Genomic DNA, 9,003 nt, shown 5'->3' on the forward strand with positions numbered 1-9,003 from the left:
CCACTCCCAGCCTCCTTTCCCCCCACCTCCCCTGGCCCCTTTCACTTCAAAATGACCCAAAAGTCCGAGCCGGAGCCCCCCCTGGGTGGATTTAACCGGGTGGATTTAACCAGGTGGATTTAACCGCCGGAGAGGGGACAGTGGGAGCCCCGTTATCCCACCGTGGGGAACATCCTGTGGTCCCCCATTATCCTGCCGTGGGGAGGGATCCCGTTGTCCCACTGTGGGGAGGATCCCATAGTCCCCCTGTTATCCCACCATGGGGAAGATGCTGTGGTCCCCCCATTATCCCACCATGGGGAGCATCCTGTGGTCCCCTCATTATCCTGTCATGGGGAGGATCCTGTGGTCCCCCCATTATCCCACCATGGGGAGTATCCCATGGTCCTCCCATTATCCTGCTGTGGGGAGCATCCTGTGGTCCCCTCGTTATCCCACCGTGGGGAGCATCCTCCTCTGTGGAGGTGACCATGGAGGTGGCCGGGATGGGGGGGACTCAGCCCATCGGTCCCTAAACCGCTCTGGGGACCCCCAAGGGCTGGGGGGGACCCCTGAGGGAGGGGTGGAGGGGGTCATCCCATGGTCCTCCCATTATCCTGCTGTGGGGAGCATCCTGTGGTCCCCTCGTTATCCCACCGTGGGGAGCATCCTGTAGTCCCCCATTATCCCACCGTGGGGAGCATCCTGTGCTCCCCTCGTTATCCCACCATGGGGAGGATCCTATGATCCCCCCGTTATCCCACCGTGGGGAGCATCCCATGGTCCTCCCATTATCCCGCTGTGGGGAGGATGCCGTGGTCCCCACGTTATCCCACCATGGGGAGGGATCCCGTTGTCCCACTGTGGGGAGGATCCCATAGTCCCCCCGTTATCCCACCGTGGGGAGGATGCCGTGGTCCCCCCGATGCACCATGGGGAGCACCCTGTAGTCCCCTCATTATCCTGCCATGGGGAGGGATCCCATGGTCCCCACGTTATCCCACCATGGGGAGCATCCCATGGTCCCCCCGTTATCCCACCATGGGGAGCATCCCATGGTCCTCCCATTATCCTGCTGTGGGGAGGATCCCATAGTCCCCCCGTTATCCCACCATGGGGAGCATCCTGTGGTCCCCCTGATGCACCATGGGGAGCATCCTGTGGTCCCCTCATTATCCTGTCATGGGGAGGATCCTGTGGTCCCCCTGTTATCCCACTGTGGGGAGGATCCCATGGTCCTCCCATTATCCTGCCATGGGGACAATCCCGTGGTCTCCACGTTATCCCACCATGGGGAAGATGCCGTGGTCCCCCCGTTATCCCACCATGGGGAGCATCCCATGGTCCTCCCATTATCCTGCTGTGGGGAGGGATCCCATGGTCTCCACGTTATCCCACCATGGGGAAGATGCTGCGGTCCTCCCATTATCCCGCCGTGGGGAGGGATCCCGTTGTCCCACTGTGGGGAGGATCCCATAGTCCCCCCGTTATCCCACCGTGGGGACCATCCTGTGGTCCCCTCGTTATCCTGCCGTGGGGAGGGATGCTGTGGTCCCCCCATTATCCCACCATGGGGAGGGATCCCGTTGTCCCATTGTGGGGAGGATCCTGTGATCCCCTCGTTATCCCACCGTGGGGAGCATCCTGTGGTCCCCTCGTTATCCTGCCGTGGGGAGGGATCCCGTTGTCCCACGGTGGGGAGACACCTGTGATCCCCTCGTTATCCGACCATGGGGAGCATCCCATGGTCCCCCCATTATCCTGCTGTGGGGAGCATCCTGTGGTCCCCCATTATCCCTCCATGGGGAGGGATCCCGTTGTCCCACTGTGGGGAGAATCCTGTGATCCCCTCGTTATCCCACCATGGGGAGCATCCTATGGTCCTCCCATTATCCCACTGTGGGGAGGATCCCATAGTCCCCCCGTTATCCCACCGTGGGGAAGATGTCGTGGTCCCCCAGTGCACCATGGGGAGCATCCTGTGGTCTCCTCATTATCCTGTCATGGGGAGCATCCTATGATCCCCCTGTTATCCCACCATGGGGAGCATCCCATGGTCCTCCCATTATCCCGCCGTGGGGAGCATCCCCATGGTCCCCACATTATCCCACCATGGGGAGCATCCTGGGGTCCTGCCAGTGAAGATGAGGATGAGGATGGGCCACTCGGCCCCCCATAGGACCTCAAATCCCACCCAAAATGGGGGAGAGCAGCGGGGACGGTGCCGTCTCCCGGCTCCTCCTCCCCAGCTCCCGGCAGGATTCTCCCGTCTCAATCCCGGCCTCAGCCTTTTCAAAAAGCAGCAATATTTAAATCCATCCCAATTCCTCCTCCCGAGCGTGTGGGAGTTTTATCGCTTCTTTCAAATTTGAATGTCTCGGTGGCAGGCGAGAGGGAGTCTCGTTTCCCCCTCGTTTGCAGCTGACTTTAAGAACGGTTAATTATAAATAAGCCGCGGTGACTATTTATACGCGCAGGCACGCGGAGAAGGACAGGTTTAGGACACGCTTCCCACACGGCAGGAGCGGGGCTCGGGGATGCTCCTGCTCCAGCCGGCCACGGGGACGGGTGCTCCCCGGGTGACAGCATCGTTCTGGGGGGGGTCGGTCACTCTGGGTGATGGTGGGGGTCACTGGTGGGACTGGGGGTCCCATGATGTGTCCTACAGACCAGGCTAGAGCAGCAATCAGGGGGGGTTCTGTCACTCAGGGTGATGGTGGGGGTCACTGGTGGGACTGGGGGTCCCATGATGTGTCCTACAGACCAGGCTAGAGCAGCAATCAGGGGGGGTTCTGTCACTCAGGGTGATGGTGGGGGTCACTGGTGGGACTGGGGGTCCCATGATGTGTCCTACAGACCAGGCTAGAGCAGCAATCAGGGGGGGTTCTGTCACTCAGGGTGATGGTGGGGGTCACTGGTGGGACTGGGGGTCCCATGATGTGTCCTACAGACCAGGCTAGAGCAGCAATCAGGGGGGGTTCTGTCACTCAGGGTGATGGTGGGGGTCACTGGTGGGACTGGGAGTCTCTGATGTGTCCTACAGACCAGGCTAGAGCATCGCTGGGGGTGGGGGTTGATCACTCTGGGGGAGTTTGGTCACTCCAAGGTGATGATGGGGGTCACTGGTGGGACTGGGGGTCCCATGATGTGTCCTACAGACCAGTCAAGAGCATCGCTCTGGGGGGGTTCAGTCTCTCCAGGGTGATGGTGAGGGTCAATGGTGAGACTGGGAGTCATTGGTCATGTCCTACAGAGCAGGCTAGAGCATCGCTCTGGTGGGGGTGGTTCACTTTGGGTGATGGTGAGGGTCACTGGTGGGACCGGGGGTCCCATGAGGTGTCCTACAGACCAGGCTGGAGCATCGCTTGGGGAGGGTGTTGGTCACTCTGGGGGAGTTTGGTCACTCCAGGGTGATGATGGGGGTCACTGGTGGGACTGGGGGTTCTTGGATGTGTCCTACAGACCAGGCTGGAGCAACGTTCCAGGGGAGTTTGGTCACTCTGGATGATGGTGGGGGTCACTGGTGGGACTGGGAGTCTCTGACGTGTCCTACAGACCAGGCTAGAGCATCGCTGGGGGTGGGGGTTGGTCACTCTGGGGGAGTTCAGTCACTCTGGATGATGGTGGGGGTCACTGGTGGGACCAGGGGTCCCATGATGTGTCCTAGAGACCAGGCTAGAGCATCGCTGTTGGGGGTAGGTTGGCCACTCTGGGGTGTTTGGTCACTCCAAGGTGATGATGGGGGTCACTGGTGGGACTGGGGGTCCCATGATGTGTCCTACAGACCAGTCAAGAGCATCGCTCTGGGGGGGTTCAGTCTCTCCAGGGTGATGGTGAGGGTCAATGGTGAGACTGGGAGTCATTGGTCATGTCCTACAGAGCAGGCTAGAGCATCGCTCTGGTGGGGGTGGTTCACTTTGGGTGATGGTGAGGGTCACTGGTGGGACCGGGGGTCCCATGAGGTGTCCTACAGACCAGGCTGGAGCATCGCTTGGGGAGGGTGTTGGTCACTCTGGGGGAGTTTGGTCACTCCAGGGTGATGATGGGGGTCACTGGTGGGACTGGGGGTCCCATGATGTGTCCTACAGACCAGTCAAGAGCATCGCTCTGGGGGGGTTCAGTCTCTCCAGGGTGATGGTGAGGGTCAATGGTGAGACTGGGAGTCATTGGTCATGTCCTACAGAGCAGGCTAGAGCATCGCTCTGGTGGGGGTGGTTCACTTTGGGTGATGGTGAGGGTCACTGGTGGGACCGGGGGTCCCATGAGGTGTCCTACAGACCAGGCTGGAGCATCGCTGGGGGGGGTAGGTGGGCCCCTCTGGGGTGTTTGGTCCCTCCAAGGTGATGATGGGGGTCACTGGTGGGACCAGGGGTCCCATGATGTGTCCTAGAGACCAGGCTAGAGCATCGCTCTGGTGGGGGTGGTTCACTTTGGGTGATGGTGAGGGTCACTGGTGGGACTGGGAATCTCTGGATGTGTCCTACAGACCAGGCTAGAGCATCGCTTGGGGGGGGGGTTGGTCACTCTGGGGGAGTTTGGTCACTCTGGATGATGGTGGGGGTCACTGGTGGGACCAGGGGTCCCATGATGTGTCCTAGAGACCAGGCTAGAGCATCGCTGTTGGGGGTAGGTTGGCCACTCTGGGGTGTTTGGTCACTCCAAGGTGATGATGGGGGTCACTGGTGGGACTGGGAATCTCTGGATGTGTCCTACAGACCAGGCTAGAGCATCAATCAGGGGGGGTTCGGTCACTCTGGGTGATGGTAAGGGTCAATGGTGAGACTGGGAGTCACTGGTCATGTCCTACAGACCAGGCTAGAGCATTGCTCTGGCAGGGGTGGTTCACTTTGGGTGATGGTGGGGGTCACTGGTGGGACTGGGAGTCTCTGATGTGTCCTACAGACCAGGCTGGAGCATCTATCAAGGAGGGGTTCGGTGAATCTGGATGATGGTGGGGGTCACTGGTGGGACTGGGAGTCTCTGATGTGTCCTACAGACCAGGCTGGAGCATCTATCAAGGAGGGGTTCGGTGAATCTGGATGATGGTGGGGGTCACTGGTGGGACGGGGAGTCTCTGATGGGTCCTACAGACCAGGCTAGAGCATCGCTGGGGGTTGGGGTGGGGGAGTTTGGTCACTCCGGGGTGATGATGGGGGTCACTGGTGGGACGGGGAGTCTCTGATGGGTCCTACAGACCAGGCTAGAGCATCGCTGGGGGTTGGGGTGGGGGAGTTTGGTCACTCCGGGGTGATGATGGGGGTCACTGGTGGGACGGGGAGTCTCTGATGGGTCCTACAGACCAGGCTAGAGCATCGCTGGGGGTTGGGGTGGGGGAGTTTGGTCACTCCGGGGTGATGATGGGGGTCACTGGTGGGACGGGGAGTCTCTGATGGGTCCTACAGACCAGGCTAGAGCATCGCTGGGGGTTGGGGTGGGGGAGTTTGGTCACTCCGGGGTGATGATGGGGGTCACTGGTGGGACGGGGAGTCTCTGATGGGTCCTACAGACCAGGCTAGAGCATCGCTGGGGGTTGGGGTGGGGGAGTTTGGTCACTCAGGGTGATGATGGGGGTCACTGATGGGACTGGGGGTTCCTGGATGTTTCCTACAGACCAGGCTGGAGCAATGCTCCAGGGGGGTTCGGTCACTCTGGATGATGGTGGGGGTCACTGGTGGGACCGGGGGTCCCTGGATGTGTCCTACAGACCAGGCTGGAGCATCGCTGGGGTGGGGGTGGTTGGTCACTCTGGGGGAGTTTGGTCACTCCGGGGTGATGATGGGGGTCACTGGTGGGACTGGGGGTTCCTGGATGTGTCCTACAGACCAGGCTGGAGCAATGCTCCAGGGGAGTTTGGTCACTCTGGATGATGGTGGGGGTCACTGGTGGGACTGGGAGTCTCTGATGTGTCCTACAGACCAGGCTAGAGCATCGCTGGGGGTTGGGGTTGATCACTCTGGGGGAGTTTGGTCACTCAGGGTGATGGTGGGGGTCACTGGTGGGACTGGGCATTCCTGGCCATGTCCTACAGTGCTCAGGGGACAGACAGGGACCTTCATCCAATGGGTGGAGTGGGGGGACCATGGCATCACTCCTGGTCACCCCGGTTTGAGCTGTGTCACCCAGGGCACCACCAGTGGAGAGAAAGAATCATTGTCCCACTCTACCCAGCACTGGTCAGGCCACACCAGGAACACGGGGCTCAGTTGTGGTCCTGGCTACACAAGGAAGATGTGGATGGGCTGGAGAGGGGCCACCAAGGGCCACCAAGGATGGGTAAGGTGCCACATGGGGAAAGGCTGAAGGAACTGGGTTTGTCCCACCAAGGGCCACCAAGATGGGCCACCAAGATGATCCAAGCATGGGGAAGGTGCCCTGTGGGGAAAGGCTGAGGGAACCGGGCTTGTCCCACCAAGGGCCACCAAGATGGGCCACCAAGATGATCCAAGCATGGGGAAGGTGCCCTGTGGGGAAAGGCTGAGGGAACCGGGCTTGTCCCACCAAGGGCCACCAAGATGGGCCACCAAGATGATCCAAGCATGGGGAAGGTGCCCTGTGGGGAAAGGCTGAGGGAACCGGGCTTGTCCCACCAAGGGCCACCAAGATGGGCCACCAAGATGATCCAAGCATGGGGAAGGTGCCCTGTGGGGAAAGGCTGAGGGAACCGGGCTTGTCCCACCAAGGGCCACCAAGATGGGCCACCAAGATGATCCAAGCATGGGGAAGGTGCCCTGTGGGGAAAGGCTGAGGGAACCGGGCTTGTCCCACCAAGGGCCACCAAGATGGGCCACCAAGATGATCCAAGCATGGGGAAGGTGCCCTGTGGGGAAAGGCTGAGGGAACCGGGCTTGTCCCACCAAGGGCCACCAAGATGGGCCACCAAGATGATCCAAGCATGGGGAAGGTGCCCTGTGGGGAAAGGCTGAGGGAACCGGGCTTGTCCCACCAAGGGCCACCAAGATGGGCCACCAAGATGATCCAAGCATGGGGAAGGTGCCCTGTGGGGAAAGGCTGAGGGAACCGGGCTTGTCCCACCAAGGGCCACCAAGATGGGCCACCAAGATGATCCAAGCATGGGGAAGGTGCCCTGTGGGGAAAGGCTGAGGGAACCGGGCTTGTCCCACCAAGGGCCACCAAGATGGGCCACCAAGATGATCCAAGCATGGGGAAGGTGCCCTGTGGGGAAAGGCTGAGGGAACCGGGCTTGTCCCACCAAGGGCCACCAAGATGGGCCACCAAGATGATCCAAGCATGGGGAAGGTGCCCTGTGGGGAAAGGCTGAGGGAACCGGGCTTGTCCCACCAAGGGCCACCAAGATGGGCCACCAAGATGATCCAAGCATGGGGAAGGTGCCCTGTGGGGAAAGGCTGAGGGAACCGGGCTTGTCCCACCAAGGGCCACCAAGATGGGCCACCAAGATGATCCAAGCATGGGGAAGGTGCCCTGTGGGGAAAGGCTGAGGGAACCGGGCTTGTCCCACCAAGGGCCACCAAGATGGGCCACCAAGATGATCCAAGCATGGGGAAGGTGCCCTGTGGGGAAAGGCTGAGGGAACCGGGCTTGTCCCACCAAGGGCCACCAAGATGGGCCACCAAGATGATCCAAGCATGGGGAAGGTGCCCTGTGGGGAAAGGCTGAGGGAACCGGGCTTGTCCCACCAAGGGCCACCAAGATGGGCCACCAAGATGATCCAAGCATGGGTAAGTTGCCACGTGGGGAAAGGCTGAGAGAACTGAGATTGTCCCACCAAGGGCCACCAAGATGGGCCACCAAGATGATCCAAGCATGGGGAAGGTGCCACATGGGGAAAGGCTGAGAGAACTGGGTTTGTCCCACCAAGGGCCACCAAGATGGGCCACCAACATGATCCAAGGGCTGGGAAGGTGCCATGTGGGGAAAGGCTGAGGGAACTGGGATTGTTCAGCCTGGAGAAAAGAAGGCTCAGAGGAGACCTCACCACCACCTTCCAGTATTTAAAGGGTGGCTACAAAGATGGAGACTCTCCCTTTCACAAGTTGTCCCATGGAAAAGACGAGGGGTGATGGGGACAAGTTTCTCCTGGGGACACAAGAGGAACATTTGTCCCACTGAGAACTATGGGATGTTGGAATAATCTCCCCAGGGAAGCGGTGGATTCCCCAACGTTGGACACTTTCAAGAATCATCTGGCCAAGGAGCTGGGCCATCTCATCTAGAGCGTGTTTTAGCCCAGAAAGGTTGGACCAGATGATCCTTGAGGTCCCTTCCAACCTGAGATTCCACAATTCCATAATTCCATGATCCTTCCCGTTCCCCAGCCCGGGGGTGCTGGTGGCTTTGGGGACCAGTGAAGCGGACGCAGGTGACGGATGCTGTTCCCAACTCCAGGAATCAACGGGGAGAACAAAACCCCCCTCCCTCCCGCCAGCATCTTCTGCCTCCGAGGGATCTGAGGGGGCTTCCCCCACGCCGGGTGACACCCCACCACCCCTTCACCTGGGTGTCCCCCCCACCCCAGGCTGAAGGTGGCACCTTCAAACCACGTTCCCCCCCCAAGCTGGGCTGAAATATGGGACTGGGTTTCTTTTTTTGGGGTAGGGGGGGAATCACCAGTTTTTGTAGGACCTACTGAAACCACTGCATGTGGGGTGAGCCCCTCCCCACAAGTGTCCACTGGCACCTCCATCAGCCTCGTGCTTGTCCCCATCCCCACATGTCCCCCCAATCTGCAGGATGCTCCTGGGGGTTGCCCCCCCCATGGCAACCTGGGCTGAAATTGGTTCCCCCCCAACCTGGGCTGAAATATGGGACTGGTTTGGGGGTTTTTTTGGGGGGAAATCACCAGTTTTTGTAGGACCTACTGAAACCACCGCTGGGTGCATGTGGGGTGAGCCCCCCCCACAAGTGTCCACTGGCACCTCCACCAGCTTGTCTCCATCCCCAAACATCCCCAGAAGGTCCTACTGCCTCCTCCCCAATCTGCAGGATGCTCCTGGGGGTTGCCCCCCCCATGGCAACCTGGGCTGAAATTGGTTCCCCCTCAACCTG

The 9,003-nt window shown here is 60.2% G+C and overlaps 1 protein-coding gene across 1 annotated transcript in view; it reads right to left on the minus strand.

Moving 5' to 3' along the window:
• SND1 (staphylococcal nuclease and tudor domain containing 1) overlaps positions 1-9,003 on the minus strand; it is a 278,207-nt gene that overhangs the window by 90,876 nt on the left and 178,328 nt on the right. The gene's annotated exons all lie outside the window — the stretch shown is intronic.

This window comes from Calidris pugnax, unplaced genomic scaffold (genome assembly GCF_001431845.1).
Source record: "Calidris pugnax isolate Ruff unplaced genomic scaffold, ASM143184v1 scaffold459, whole genome shotgun sequence".
Lineage (NCBI taxonomy): Eukaryota > Metazoa > Chordata > Aves > Charadriiformes > Scolopacidae > Calidris > Calidris pugnax.